Source organism: Panthera uncia, assembly GCF_023721935.1.
Source record: "Panthera uncia isolate 11264 chromosome C1 unlocalized genomic scaffold, Puncia_PCG_1.0 HiC_scaffold_4, whole genome shotgun sequence".
Taxonomy (NCBI): domain Eukaryota; kingdom Metazoa; phylum Chordata; class Mammalia; order Carnivora; family Felidae; genus Panthera; species Panthera uncia.
Window position 1 is genome coordinate 41,588,108 of NW_026057585.1, and position 15,100 is coordinate 41,603,207.

The following is a 15,100-nucleotide window of genomic DNA, read 5'->3' on the forward strand; positions in this document are numbered from 1 at the left end:
TCAGTTCATGAAGTTTGCTTGGCTGTGAATTTGGACTTCTTTTTTTATAAAGTAGTGAGGAATAACTGACAGGTTTTACATAGGAGGGTGACAGTGATTTCAGTTTATTTCTGTTTGGTGAAAATCTATGCTACTAAATCTATGCTACTTAAAAATTAATGAGGTTTCACATCTCATCTTTGTAAGATAAACAGCATGATATGTTTAGTACTTTCGATGGTTATGTAAAGAATGTTTACTCTTTATTTCCTACAGATTATAAATCCTTGGTATTCTCTTTCCAGCACCCTCCAAGCAGGCAGGTAGTATAGCAGAGAGTATAGAGTGATAAGGCAGTAATTAAAGGACCAATGTCCTGTTTAGTTCATTGGTTGAGTCACCTAACTTCTCCAAAGAGAGGCCTAGTAGTTACAGTCATCCAGACTGTGGGTGGGTGTGAATCCTGTCTCTGCTACTTATTATGTGACCTCGAGCAAATTATTTAACTTCTATCTCAGTTTCCTCATATGGAAAATGGAAAAAATAATACTTATGGATTGTAAGAGGATTTGGATTTGGTTTCCTCACCCATCATGCCTTTACCAGCAAACCAATGTCTTATGTAGGGTTATGATGGTCTATGTAACATTGGACCAATGGGTGCACATCACAGCAGAATAAAGGGCAATGAGATATGGAAATCAATGGTACTATCATATTTCTCAACCCTCAGAAGCAGCAAGTCTTCTACAGTGGAAGTATGGAATTTTTTTTTAATGTTTATTTTTGAGTGAGAGACAGACAGAGCACAAGCAGGGGAGGGGCAGAGAAAGAGGGAGACACAGAATCCGAAGCAGACTCCAGCTCCGATTTGTCAGCTGTGGAGCCTGATGCGGGGCTCAAACCCACAATTCATGAGATCATGACATGAGTGAAGTTGGATGCTGAGTGAAGTTGACTGAGCCACCCAGGCACCCCTGGAAGTATGGAATATTAAACATTGCTGTTCTTGTTTGAATCCAACATCCTATAAAGTTAGTGTGCTATCCTATAGGCTGCTGTAAGTCAGAGATCAATATATCCAGGCTCTTTTCCTCCTCCGACTTTCTATGACCAAGATACAGACATTTTGAAACCAACAGCTAGAGTGCATCACTCCTAGCCACATTTGTGCTTCCTGTCCTTATGACTCTGGGTTCCATTTTTACCAGGAGATAAAATCGTTACCATGAAATGAAAACTGTGAATGCTGCCTTGCCTTTTCAGATTCTTCATGCCCTGAGGCAACCACCCCGAAAGGTATTGTATTTCAGCTGGGCTGGTTGACTTAGGGTAGCAAGGTAAAGTAGGATGGCTGCTACATAGAGTAGGAAGAGATAAAGATGGAAACAGTAGATGCTGCATGGAATCTTAATGGAAGACTGTCACAAAACTACATAGACAGGTCTACCAAGGGCTCAAATCTCTCAAGAATGAAAGCTTGTGTCATGTCAATTAACTTGGCAAAGAGCCAAATATCAACAAATGAGTTGATGTTTCAAGGAAAAAGAGCACAGAATGTGTAGACTTGAGATGTATTTCTTTCCTTGCTATTCTACAGCGATGCTAGATGTGTGGATGTATGTATATAAAGATAGATAGATAGGGAGATAGATAGATAGATAGAGAGAGAGAGAGATAGATAGATAGGCAGATGAGTGGGTGAGTGAGTGGATGGGTGGATGAATGAATACATACATGCATACATACATACATACATATGTGTGGGTATACATAATAAAATCTCACACTAACACAAAAATTGGAGTCTAAAACCTAAAAAATATTTGTATTATTATGAGTGGTAAAAAACAATATTTAGAGTTGGTTTTTCAGTCACTATGTAAAAGAAAATGAAAAATTTTCAGTTATTAGTTATGCAGGAAATAGACCATTATTACAAACAGAATTGTCCTATGCACAGAACTAGGAAAGTCCCAAATGATTATAAGGCAGTTACTCTCTAACTTCAACTTTCTACCAGCCTCTCACAAGAAGATAAGAATTTTAGCCCAGCTCAATTTTGGAATAAGAGCTGAATGGAGAATAGGAGTCTGTATAATAGTGTTATATTACATTGGCATAGACTTACTTTTGTGAGGGAAGGTATGAATATATTTTTGATTTGATGTTGCTTCATCATTTTACCTGATAAATGTATTGTTTGAATTAAGTCTTAAGGATTACAGAGGTAAGTTTTGTTAATTTTGTGGTTTCATCATTTTACCTGATAAACATATTGCTTGAATTAAGTCTTGAAGATTACAGAGGTAAGTTTTGTTAATTTTGTTGCTGCACATAATCCATTTTCCTTGGGGTGTTTTGGGGAGGGTAGTTACTTGTCTTCCATTCATGTCATTAAATGGCACTCTCAAGTCAAGGGGCCCTGCCCTTCTTTGCCAGTAAGTGAGTTCATGACCAGGTACACATGTTCTAGGCCAAGAGGAGTTTCCCTCTCAGGACATGAGAGCTTGAGTAGAGTGATACAAAGATGGAAACAAAATCTGATTGAACTGGACTCATCCCCAGGGTAAGAGCACCCATGATTGGTTCCTTCCACCAGAATCTCTGGAGCTATCTTGGTTCTTGCCCCTTCTGTGCCTGATTCTTCTAATATTCCTTCCATCTTGGGCACTGTCCTCAATTCTTCCAATAAATTCATTTTGTCTTGTGTCAATCAGAGACTTGGAATCTAATAACCCTAAGTCAGAATAGAAAAGCTTTTAAAGAAGGTAGGAAAGGGAAAGACAGTTACTCCTGACATAAGGAAGATGTGAGCAAAATAATGGTGGTCTCCAATAGCATTGTGATTCTGGATAACCTCATGTAGCTCAGAACAGTTAGTATAAAATTGATTGTGAAGGGGTTTTTGTCCTTACCTGGTGATTCCCAATATCCACGCCATGGAACTAAGCCAACAGTTTCTCAACTGTAGAGTGGTTGGCATACTTGAATATCATGCAATTTGATACTAATATCAGTTGAAATGTCAAGATTTATAGATGCATTGCTTCTTTTATAAATTAGAGAAGATTCAAGGCTGCCCTTTCTTGGGGGCATCTTGTCTACTTCATTCTGATTTGTTTTCTTGAATGGGAGAGAACATAGTAGAATTTTAATTGCCACTCAATAGTTGTATACAAATCATCATGTATTGTCTAAATCACAGAGCACGGTGAGCCACTGTACTGATGTGACAGTGATGGTTATAGAGGTGATGCATTGCTGTGGTGTTGGGGAGTTATAGTTCTATCATTACTTCCCTTTTATGTTTCATTTTACCCATGAGTATATTTATTTCTAAAAAAATTCAACCTTAACACAAAAGTTAACAGAATAGAACAAAAAAAATCCTGTATTTCCTCCACCCAGACTTCCCAATTGTTAATAATTTACCACATTACTCTCTCTCTCTTTCTCCATATATATGTATACATATATATGTGGTATTCTTACAAGGAATGGAAAGCACACACACACACACACACACACACACACACACATACACATATATGGTATTCTTACAAAGAATTCATTCATGCCTCGGTCTGGTCTTAAGGAAATTGGAAGAACCCAATCTGTGCATTTAATTGACCTGTCTCTTTAGTGTCCTTCAATTTGGAATAGTTCTTCATCCATGATAGTTTTAAACAGTGCACCCCTTTCATTCTGTAGGACAGCATTGTTCAATACATGAACCTGTGTGTGTGTGTGTGTGTGTGTGTGTGAACTCACAACTCCAAGATGAAGAGTCACATGCTCTACAGATTGAGTCAGCCAAACACCCCTGAAATATGTGTATATTTAAAACTTTTCTAGTAGCCACATTTGAAAAATAAAAAGAATCAGGTGAAATTGATAGTGATAATATACTTGTTTAATCCACTGTATTCAAAATGTTATCATTTAAAAATGTAGTCAGTATAAAAATTATATATTTACATTCTTTTTTTTTCATACAAAGTTTTTGAAATCCAGTGTATGTGCAGCTCATCTCAGGACTAGTCACATTCCAAGGACCCAGTAGCCACATATGGCCAAGTAGCTATCACACTGGACAATGCAGTGTTAGCATGCCCCACAGTCTGTGTCCACTTAGTGTCTCCTCATGACTAGGCTTGAACATGCATTCTTTGCAGGAATAAAGCTGTGTTCTGGGTGGCTTATCGCATCAGAAAGCACACATTGTTGAATTGATTCAACACTGTTGATGTTAACCTGAACCATTTGGTCATGATTGTGGCTTCCAGGTTTCTCTACTGCAAAATTACCCCTTTTCCTTTTGTAATTGATAAGTATTTATCTTGTTCCTCATCAAACCATCACCCACCAGACTTTACCTTCAAGACAACTTCTGCCTTAGGCAATTGCTAGTATATTGATTGCCGGAAGGTGTCTTCTATTTCCATCTTTCATTCTGTATTTATTAGTTGGTTTTCTAAATAAGGGAGAACTTATCCATCTTCATTTATTCATATATCAGTGTGGACTCATGGATTTTCATTTTACGCAATTACAGATTTTAATCAGTATTTATTTATATATTTATTTATTTATATAAATATTTATTTATTTTGGGGGGGTCAGGTGTTGAGAGAGAGAAGAGAAAGAATCCCAAGCAGGTTTCATGCTGCCAGCACAGAGCCTGACATGAGGATTAATCCCATAGATCATGAGATCATAACCTAAGCCGAAATCAAGAGTTGGATGCTTAACCAACTGAGCCACCCAGGTGCCCCAATCAGTATTTATTTTGATGCTTATAATGTCTGAGATTTGACCAGTAGAAGTCTCTTCAAGTTGGTCTCTCTGTTGCTTTGACATATCTTTGTCATTCTTTGAACATTCCTTAAATTCTGGTCAAATAAGATATTCCAGATTTGTCTCATATTTTCCTTGGCTCACCCTTGGAATTAGTTATTTTCTCTTTAAAAAAGTTTTTTAAAGTTATTTATTTTGAGAGAGAGACAGAGAGAGTAAGAGGGAGAAGGGCAGAGAGAGAATGAGAAAGAGAATCCCAAGAATCCCCAACATGAGGCTCAAACCTATGGACCGTGAGATCATGACTTGAGCCTAAACCAAGAGTCAGATGCTTAACTGACTGATCCACCCAGGTGCCCCAGAATTACTTATTTTCTCAAGGAGACCTGTTTCCTTCTAATGTAGAATGGTATTTAGAAACCAAGGTTTTGGTGTGTGATGTATTTATTTATATTGGGTCAGTGGACAGAACTAAGATATAAATATATCTTTTATAAATTATATATGTATATATACATGTACATTGATATTTATTTATATACCTATTAAAAAACCCATGAGCTCACACTGATACCTCCAGTTCCAATCCAGCACCTTAAAGATCTTTCTAGTCTTTCCCTTTTCTATATTTTTAATCCTTTTCCTGACATTGAGAAACTTGGTTTCCATTATTTTGAATATATGTGTTTATTCAATCCTGCGCATGTTACTATTCTTTAGGTCATGCTGTCCCTTTAGTCCTTAGCCTCATTGCTGCCTTCTTGGTTCCACTGTCACCTCCTCCATACCACTGCCTCCTTTGTCCCCCAACCTATGGTCACCTCCTTGGCCCTGCTGTCTTTCAGCCCACCCCTCTGTAACTTGATTCATGCTACTTCTCCAAGGGAAAGGGAAAGAAGGAGAGGAGAGGGAACAGGAAGAAGAAATGCTTCTTTTTTTTTTTTTTTTTTAATTTTTTTTTCAACGTTTTTTATTTTATTTTTGGGACAGAGAGAGACAGAGCATGAACGGGGGAGGGGCAGAGAGAGAGGGAGACGCAGAATCGGAAACAGGCTCCAGGCTCCGAGCCATCAGCCCAGAGCCTGACGCGGGGCTCGAACTCACAGACCGCGAGATCGTGACCTGGCTGAAGTCAGACACTTAACCGACTGCGCCACCCAGGCGCCCCTGCTTCTTTTTTTTTAAGTTAAGAAATCAAGCATAGACTTAGGCTTTTGGGAGCATGGCAGATTGGATATTTTGAAAAGCTCTCCAACTGATAAACACCTAGGTGGTGGATACGTTAAAATCAAACAACAGGTGACCGAGCGGACTCTCGGACACGTGACCGCGGCGGCGGCCTTCTTGGTTTATCTGTGGCGGGAGAGAGCTGGGGACTTAGACCGGGGACCGGAATTGGGGACGGCGGAGCTCCGAGGCTTCCCGCCGGTGCCGGCCTCCGCCCTCGCCCTGTTTAGATGGGCCGGCCACCTGCCTGCTGGGCCTTCGGAGTGAGGTGGGCGGCCTCGGTGCCCTCGCCTGTGAAATGGTCCCGGGGTTGTCCAGGGAACAGCATTGCCAGAGGCCTATGGGAGGCAGCTGGGACGTGCACGGCCGTGTGAAGCAGGGCGATGACCTGAAAGACCAACCGGGAGTCCCGAAAAGCTGACCGTGGGTGAGGTTGTTGAGCAGAGCAGAGCCCCTGCCCTTGGCTGACTTCCGCCAAGGGTTGTGTGACGGGACTCTTGGCTTTCGTTGCAGACGACTGAGCAAGATACGGCTGGGTGAGTTTGCAGATCTGATTGACCTTATTCGGCAATTCCCGAGCGGGACAGCGTCCCATCCCGCCAGTGGCAAGGAGCTCTGAGGAGCTGTAGAAAACGGGAGGCTCTCGTAGACCGAAGTGGGCCAGAAAAAGGAAGTTTCTAGCAAAGGGTGGCTTCTTTTCAAGCCAGGTCACCTTCCTCTAGCGAGAGACAGGCGTCTGTCAGCCAGATAACCTCACTAGTGCTAACCAGGTAGTTCTAGATGACTAGTTAAATTAGGTCCCGTTCCTGGGAGGGGCTGAAACTGCAGTTAGGTTAGGTATGAAGCCTTGGATCGCTGACAAAGCTTTAGCACAAGTGACTCCCATTTGGGGCCTTTTGTTCCTTTTTTAAAGTTGCTAAAACTTTACAACAGCAGTGTCTGCAGTGTATTTGAGGCCTGTAGTCGGGGACAGACTGCTGAGGCCTCATGGCCTGGAAGTGGAGGAGCCAAGGCTGAACCTAGACATCAGTCCGACCAACCTGCAGACCCTCAACCAGGTGGCTTTTGCACCCTGAGAAGTAAGCCAATGGGACCACCCTCTCTCCATGCCCTTGAGAGTCACCCAAGCCTTGAGGATGCTCCCTTTTGTCACTGCTGTTCACTCAAGATACTGGTGACCCTGGAGGGCGGGGCCGGGTGCTTCCCAGTCTCCCCTCCTGACTGGGGCAGAACTGGCTGGTATCTAGAGCCCGTTACAGGAGGGACAGGAGGGCCTCAGGCAGAGCCGGGAAGAAGAGAAGCAGTGGGAGGGAGGGGCCTGAAAGCCGGAACTGGAAGGAGGGCAGGAAAAATGTGCCAGGGCACCAGGAGAACCACCCTCAGCTTGATCCATTCGGTTCAGCAAGAATCCGTCAAACACCCGCTGGCTCCAGGTGCTGAGGATCTAGCATTAAACAGAAGAGGTAGACATCCTCACCCTCCTCGAACTTCCCTTCCAGTGCAGGAGAGAGACCATAAACAGAGTAAACGTTCACACCGTGTTCGAAGTGATACAGGCTGCTGGGAAAAACCAAAACTGAGAAAGGGTCTAAGAGGTGAAGACAACTTTACTAAGGGGCAGGGTAGGCCTTACTGAGAAGGTGACTTGGAAGGAAGTGAGGGAAGAGCATCCAGGCAGACGGCGCAGTGCATGTAAGGGACCCGCAGTGGGAGAGAACCTGCAGTGGAGTGTGGCTTTGTGGAGTAGGCAGGCATCAGAGAGGTAACAGGTGGCCACAAAAAGGGCTTGGAATTTTAACTGAGATAAGGCCGTGGAAGGGTTTTAAGACAGGCTCCGTTCCCCACATGAGCTTCTTTGCTGTTCTTACCAGCTGGGCACCCTCCAGAGGCAGGAAGGCATTATGCCTTCTGTCCCCAAAACCACATTGGCATCTCTGTCTTCTTTGCCCAGGACGGGCAGCAACCCTGTTCCTTCCACTTGATTCTCCTGTCCTTGACCCCCACTCTAGGCTGTGGAATCTTCATGGGGAAAACCTGGCCCTGACCAGTCTGTCTCCCTCTGCATCGTTCATTGCCCAGGTATCTGAGCTCCGAGGCTGCCACACAGTGTGTGCACATGCTAAGGTAGCAGGTGGGAGCGAAATCTCCATGTAGTGTGTCCTAACAACACCCACAGCTGTGCTCTTAGAGGGTCAACAATGATGTGGGAGGCCTGTGCAGCACTTCCAGAAGGGGGTCGGCTTTCATCCTGGGACCCCACCTGTCACTTGTGTCCCCAGCCTTGAAGTGGGACTATATTTCCATCATTAGCCCCAGTGTCTAGAAAATTGGGTGTTCCCAGGTCTCAAAAAGCTTGTGGTCTGGGATGGAGCACCTGAGTGGCTCAGTCAGTGAAGCGTCCCGACTCTCGGTTTCGGCTCAGGTCATGATCTCACGGTTTCATGAGTTCAAGTCCCGCATCAGGCTCTGCACTGACAGTGCAGAGCGTGTTTAGAATTCTCTCTCTCTCCCTCTCTTTCTTTCTGCCCCTTCCCCTGCTCATGCTGCCTCTGTCTCTCAGAATAAGTCAACGAACTTTAAAAAAGAAAACAAAGCTTGTGGTCTGGGAGCATAATTAAGGCACTGGAACCATGGGCCCAGAGGTACAGTGTTCACAGCACAGGGAGGGCCTGCAGCTGTGCAAACTGTGTGGCCACTTCTCCGCAGCCTTTCCCCGACTGCCACCCACCAGCAGCATCAGGATGTCTGGTCCCCAAGAGGAGGGGCTCACTGGCGGATTCGGTCATCACAGAATCCCTTGCCTGACTGTCTCTTTTATTTTCAAGTCAGGTGCTTTAATAAGAGTATCTGGGAAACACAGTGGGAGCATTTTTATTTTATTTATTTACTTTTTAAAGTAAGGCTCCACACCCAACATGGGGCTCGAGCTCATGACCCTGAGATCAAGAGTCGGATGCTGTACCGACCTAGCCAGCCAGGTGCCCCGATACGTTATTATTTACTAAAGTCCATAATTCACATTTTCTTAGTTTTTCTTGGTGTCCTTTTTTGGTGCCAGGATCCCATCAAGGACACCGCATCACATAAAGTTGTGCACCTCACTTTCTTCTGAAGGTGCAGTATTGAGAGGAGGCTAAAGCAGCACAAAACTGCCGACCTTTTCCTTGGCTTTAAGTCTGAGTAAACGCTAGGGCTGGGGCTGCATTTGGGTTTTGGTGTTCTGCCTGACAGGTGTCAGCTGAGTGGGGCTCTTGGGTCCTTTGCAAAAGGAAGGGCACTGAGGAGAAGCCCCACACCCCAGACTATCCCCTCTCAGAACCGCCCCTCGGGCGGGGAGTGATGGGGAGTTATGGTTTAATGGGTTGCAAATTTCTGTTTGGGATGATGGAGACATTCTGGACATGAATGGTGGTGAGTGAGGGCTGCACAAATTTACAGATTTCCTTAGTGCCCCTGATTGCACACTTAAAAATGGTTCAAATGGTAAGTTTTATGTATTTTCACCACAATTGGTTTTATTTCTTTTTAACGTTTATTCGAGAGAGCGTGTGTGCATGCACAGAGGAGGGGCAGAGAAAGAGGAAGAGTGAGAATCCCAAGCAGGCTCTGGGCTGTCCGTGAAGAGCTTGATCCCACGACCTCAGGATCATGACCTGAGCGGCTATCAAGAGGCGGACGCTTAAGCCACCGAGCTACCCAGGCGCCCCCACGATTTGTTTTAAAGCTGAAGAAATGAAGATGCAATTTAAACAAGACTTCTGCTCCTTGCTTTTCAGTAAAGGAAACCTGTGTATTTCACCGCAAAATGAAGCTGTCCCTTGAAGGCCTTCTGTTCCCCAAGTCGGCTTCCTCCACAGACCTGGGACCTGCCATCGGTGCAGATGGGGCTCCGGCACCGTCACCTTTACTGTTCCTGCTAATGGCGTCAGTAGGACAGCCTGTGATTGATCACTCCCTGTGCTGGCAGCCTTGCCACTTGACCTCACACAGCCCCAGAGGCGGTTCTGCTCATAGGCCTCATGTAAAGAAGGATACCTCAGCACAGAGAAATTAAGGGACTCACCCGCGGTCACACAGCTGGTGGCAGCAGTGCCAGGATTCTACATGAGCTGGGCCTTTCTCGCCACCCACTGCAGGGCCAGCGAGGCAGCCCAAACTGCAAAGCCATCCTCATAACAGATGTGTCCTTCGACAAGCCGGGGGTATGGGGGAGGGGGGCGGAGTGAGGCTGGTGTGTGGCTGCAGAATACTCCCTCTGGTCAAAATAAGGACTGGCAAAAGGGACTGGTCGCCTTCCTTAAAAGCAAAACAAACAATGGGGTGGCTGGGTGGCTCAGTCAATTGAGCTTCCGAGGTCGGCTCAGGTCGTGATCTCAAGGTTTGGCTCAGAGCCTGGAGCCTGCTTCGATTCTGTGACTCCCTCTCTCTGCCCCTCCCTCATTGCGCTGGCTCTCTCAAAAATAAACAAACATTTTTAAAAACCCTGCAATAACGGCCATGTTTATCAAACATGTGGCTCCGGGTTCTAGATAGTGCTCTCCAAGTATCCCCATAGATCTCTAGACCCACAGGGGCTGGGTATTGATGTTCCACCAAAAGAGTCCCAAAGCCAAGTAGCTTGGGAAATGTTGCACCTGCCCCTGTCCCCAAAGATTCAAAGGACTTCCTAGAGGCTCTGAAAAGTCCTGTCATGAAGAAACAGGTTAAGCTTTGTCTAGCCCAGAGATTCCTGAACTTAGTTGACCCCTGCCACCCATTTCGATACGAGACCCATTGACAGGGGTGCCTGGCTGCCTCAGTCTGTAGAGCGTAGAGCATGCAACTCTTGGTCTCAGGGTGGTGAGCTCAAGCCCCACACTGGGCGTGGCACCTACTTAAAAAACAAACAAACGTTGACAGCCTCCAAGTTGCTATGCACAGACAGCTCCCTGTGCCTTGATGGGTGATGTGCCTCTCAGTACAGGGTCTTGCTTTTGTCTTCAGTCTAGGTGAGGAATGGAAGTGCAGGGTCCTCTACATACTCAATTTAGAGATAAATACTAGGGGGGTGCCTGGGTGGCTCAGTCGGTTAAGCGTCTGACTTTGGCTCAGGTTGTGATCTCGTGGTTCGTGAGTTCAAGCCCCGCATCAGGCTCTGTGCTGACAGCTCAGAGCCTGGAGCCTGTTTCAGATTCTGTGTCTCCCCACCCCCCCCCCCGCCCCTCTCCCACTCATACTCTCTCTCTCTAACATAAATAAACATTAAGAAAAAAAAAAAGATAAGTACTAGGGACTCCTGGCTGGCTCAGTTGGGAGAGCATGTGACTCTTGGTCTCAGGGTTGTGAGTTTGAGCCTCACATTGGGTGTAGGGATTACTTAAAACCCTCATTCATACATACATACATACATACATACATACATACTAGAGTGTTCAATATAGAGAAACAGCAATTGACGTCAAACTTAAAGCCTGACTGGCAATGCCAGGAGATGCCAGCATCTATTGTGATAAAATAACATTTTCTGATAAACCATTTTAGGTCCTGTCACTTTCAAGGTGCATAAGGGTTTTGTCTTGTCCATAAAAATGTTGACGTGTTCCCCTCCACCCATGGCGAAAGTGAGCATTGCACTGAAGTTAAGCAAAGTCCTAACCTAGCAGGACACTAGGTGTCCTGTGCTTTACATCTCACTAGACCCAACGCATTCTGCTGGAAATTTTGGGTTGTCTCTGTAAAATGTTTACATTTACTCTTTGGAGTAAAGTAGGAGGTTCTTTCTTAAAAGTGAACACTAGTGGGGTACCTGTGTGGCTCAGTCAGTTAAGCATCTGACTCTTGATTTCAGTTCAGGTCATGGTCTTGCTCTGATGGGATCGAGTCCCACATCGGGCTCTGTGCTGACAGCACGGAGCCTGCTTCAGATTCTCTGTCTCTCTCTCTGCCCCTCCCCTGCTCATGTGCACACTCTCTCAAAATGAACTAAAAAAAACAAAGTGAAAAAAAAAATCAAACAACAAAGAAAAGTTTTAAATACATTACTAAATATGCAAGAAAGTAAGAGAAGTTTTCAAAAGCCAATAACCCCCCAAAACATAATCAATAAAATAAAATTAAAAATCCCAGTGATTGGAAGCTGAAACCAGAATGGTAAGCATATGCAGAAAGCTGGGCTGGCCTGAGTGGGGAAGGGGAGAGAAATGCAGTTCCCAGTAAAATAGAGCTTTGAAGCTTGGTCACATACAGAGATGAGGAATATGAGGCCTCAGGCCTATGCAGTGTTGGCAGCTGAACAGGTCAATCCTACGTACGTTTAGAACACTGTAAGGAGGCTGACCCTCACCGAGAAGCAGGGGCTAGAAATTGACAATGAAACTGGCCTATGTCTGCCAAGCAGAAAAACAAAAGTATCTCCTGAGAATTTGCTACCATAGATTTACTCTTGTGTAGTGTCTAGGGTTTAAATTTATACTACCTCTGTGGCCAGGCAAATATCAAGCCAAGATATTAAATTAAACTGGTTCTGGCATCTGAAGCTTTTGCAAATTTGAAGATGGAGAAAGCCATCTTAAGCTTAAGCTACTTAAATTCTCCAAGATTAAGTTCAGGCAAATACAAGCTCATGATTAAAAAACAAAACAAAACAAAACAAAACAAAACACCACCAAAAAGAAAAACTTACTAAAGATATGAGAAAACAAGCTACCATGTTTGAAAATCAGCGAAACAGCCAGTCAAAGATTTGGACTCCGGAAGCAGCAGATATTTAGATTAGCTGATATAGAATATAACATACCTATGTGTGAAGTATCAAAGAATGGAAAAAAAAAAAGCAAACAACAAGACGCTATCAAAAACCAACCAGAAATATTTAGGAAAAATACACATATAATCATTGAAATTACGAATAACTCAAAAGAATTCAGAACTCTCCTACACCACTGGTAGGAGTGTAGATTGGTACAAATACTTGGGAAAACTGGATGTGTGTATTAAAAGCAAATGTATAGCAAAGCCTTTGACCTGGCACTCTACAAGCTTAGAAGATATGTGGATTTCTGTGCACCAAAAGCACATCCTAGAATGTTCATAGCAGCACTGTGTTTAATAGCTCTTACCTGGAAACCACCCATGGCTGTCAATAAAGCATTATGATGATAATGCATATATGATTATATACATAATGATGTATATGAATACAATAGAAAACTATCTGGCAATGCCAGTGACCAACCTAGAGCTACACACAACCTGTATGAATCTCACAAACACCTTATTGTGTGAAAGAAGTCAGACAAAACAATACACTATGATTCCCTTTAAAGTTCAAAAATAGACAAAACTCATTCATGCTGGAGAAGTCAAGATAATAATTATTTTTGGTGGGAGTTAGTGACTGAAAGGAAGCATGAGGGGGCTTCGAAGGAGTTGGTAATGTTTTTTGGTCTGGGTGCCAGTAATACAAATGTGTTCCATGTATGAAACTTCATAGGTTGTATATTTAGGATATGTAAGTGTACTTTTATGAATGTATGTTGTACTTTAATAAGAAAGGTTGAGTATAAAAATAATTCTACCTTAAGAGATACTGAGTAGTGTATCAACATTTATTCATTCATTCAATGAATATATTTATGCACTGTTCTTGTCATTACTGGAAATATAGCAGTACACAAGAAAGATCTTGCCCTTAGAAAGCTTATATTCCCCTAGTGGGGAGAGAAAAATAAATAAAAAAGAAAAGAAAAAGCAAGTAAGTACATTATAAAAGCATAGGTAATGATAAGTGCAGTGAGGCAGAAATTAAGAAAATGCAATGAAGAGTGTAAGGGAATAGATAACATTGGCGGGGGGCCATCAGAATTCACCATAGGGAGGTGGAAACAGTGCAGGAACTGGAAGAAGGGAGAGCAAACCACGGAAATATTTAGGAGGAGACAAAAGCCCTGAAGTATGAAGAACCTTGAGCTTCTGCTGGAAGAGGTAAAAACTCTCCTTAAAAAATAAAGATTGGCAGTCTTTAGCTATTTTTTCCCCTCATGAAATATTTAGCTAATTACATGTCCATAAGGTTTCCTTGACAAATACTTGTGATAGTATTTGCTTCTCCACGAAATGGGGGGGGGGGGGGGGGAAAATGGTGGCCACCAATGGGTGGGTTCTTACATCTGAATGACATTTGTCCTGCGTGTTGCTGTGGGGAAACCACTGAGAGCCACTGTCCTAGGCCATGAGAAGTCACTGTAGGGAACTAAGTGGAGGAGTGACATAAGATTCACGTTTTGGAAGGATTATTCCAGCCATGATGTAGAGGATCCAGAGAAAAGAGAAATACATAGCCAAAGAGCATGTGGCATACAGAGGGGGGAGAAGGAGGGCCTTTTTAGACTTGACAGCACAGGGCAAAAACAGTCAACAGCATGGTCTAAGTAAAATGACACTGCAAATGTACCTTATTGCATATTCTGTGACACTTTTGATTCCTGTGGAAGGGTGAAGCTGTTCCAGGTTATCTTTCCCTCAGGATAGGAGCTGTTAAGGAGAGATTGTTCTGATAACATAGGTTACCAACTTAGTTTTCATTTAGTTGAGTGCGTTTTCACTTAACGTGTGTAAATACTGATGGAAAGCTTACTGTTTTTATTTTGTTTTTTTTTTTAACTTTTATTTAAATCACTCTTGAGATCCAAACCAATTTAGTCATTCATTTCCAAATTCTTACAGATATTGAATAAAATGCTGGTTGGCACCTTTTTAACTGAATCCCGTGCATCAAGCAAGAAAATATATTTGCTGAATTATTTAGATAATCCACTAAGAAAATAGTCTTAACTGGATATTTCCTCTCTTGTTTTTCTTAAAACAACCTGTATCTAGAAGAAAGGTTCCCCTCCGTCTTGCCTATTCTCATAGTGTTTTCCCTGTGTAGGCTCATACAGAGTGCAAGGGAAGATAAACCCCACCTTCCCCATCACCTTCACCACGACTGGTTTTTTTGTTTTGTTGTGTTTTGTTTTGTTTTTTTGAGAGAGAGAGAGCGCGCGCACGAGGGAGCTGGGGAGGGCCAGAGGAAGAGGAGGAGGAAGAGAGAGTATCTCAAGTAGGCCCTGTGCCC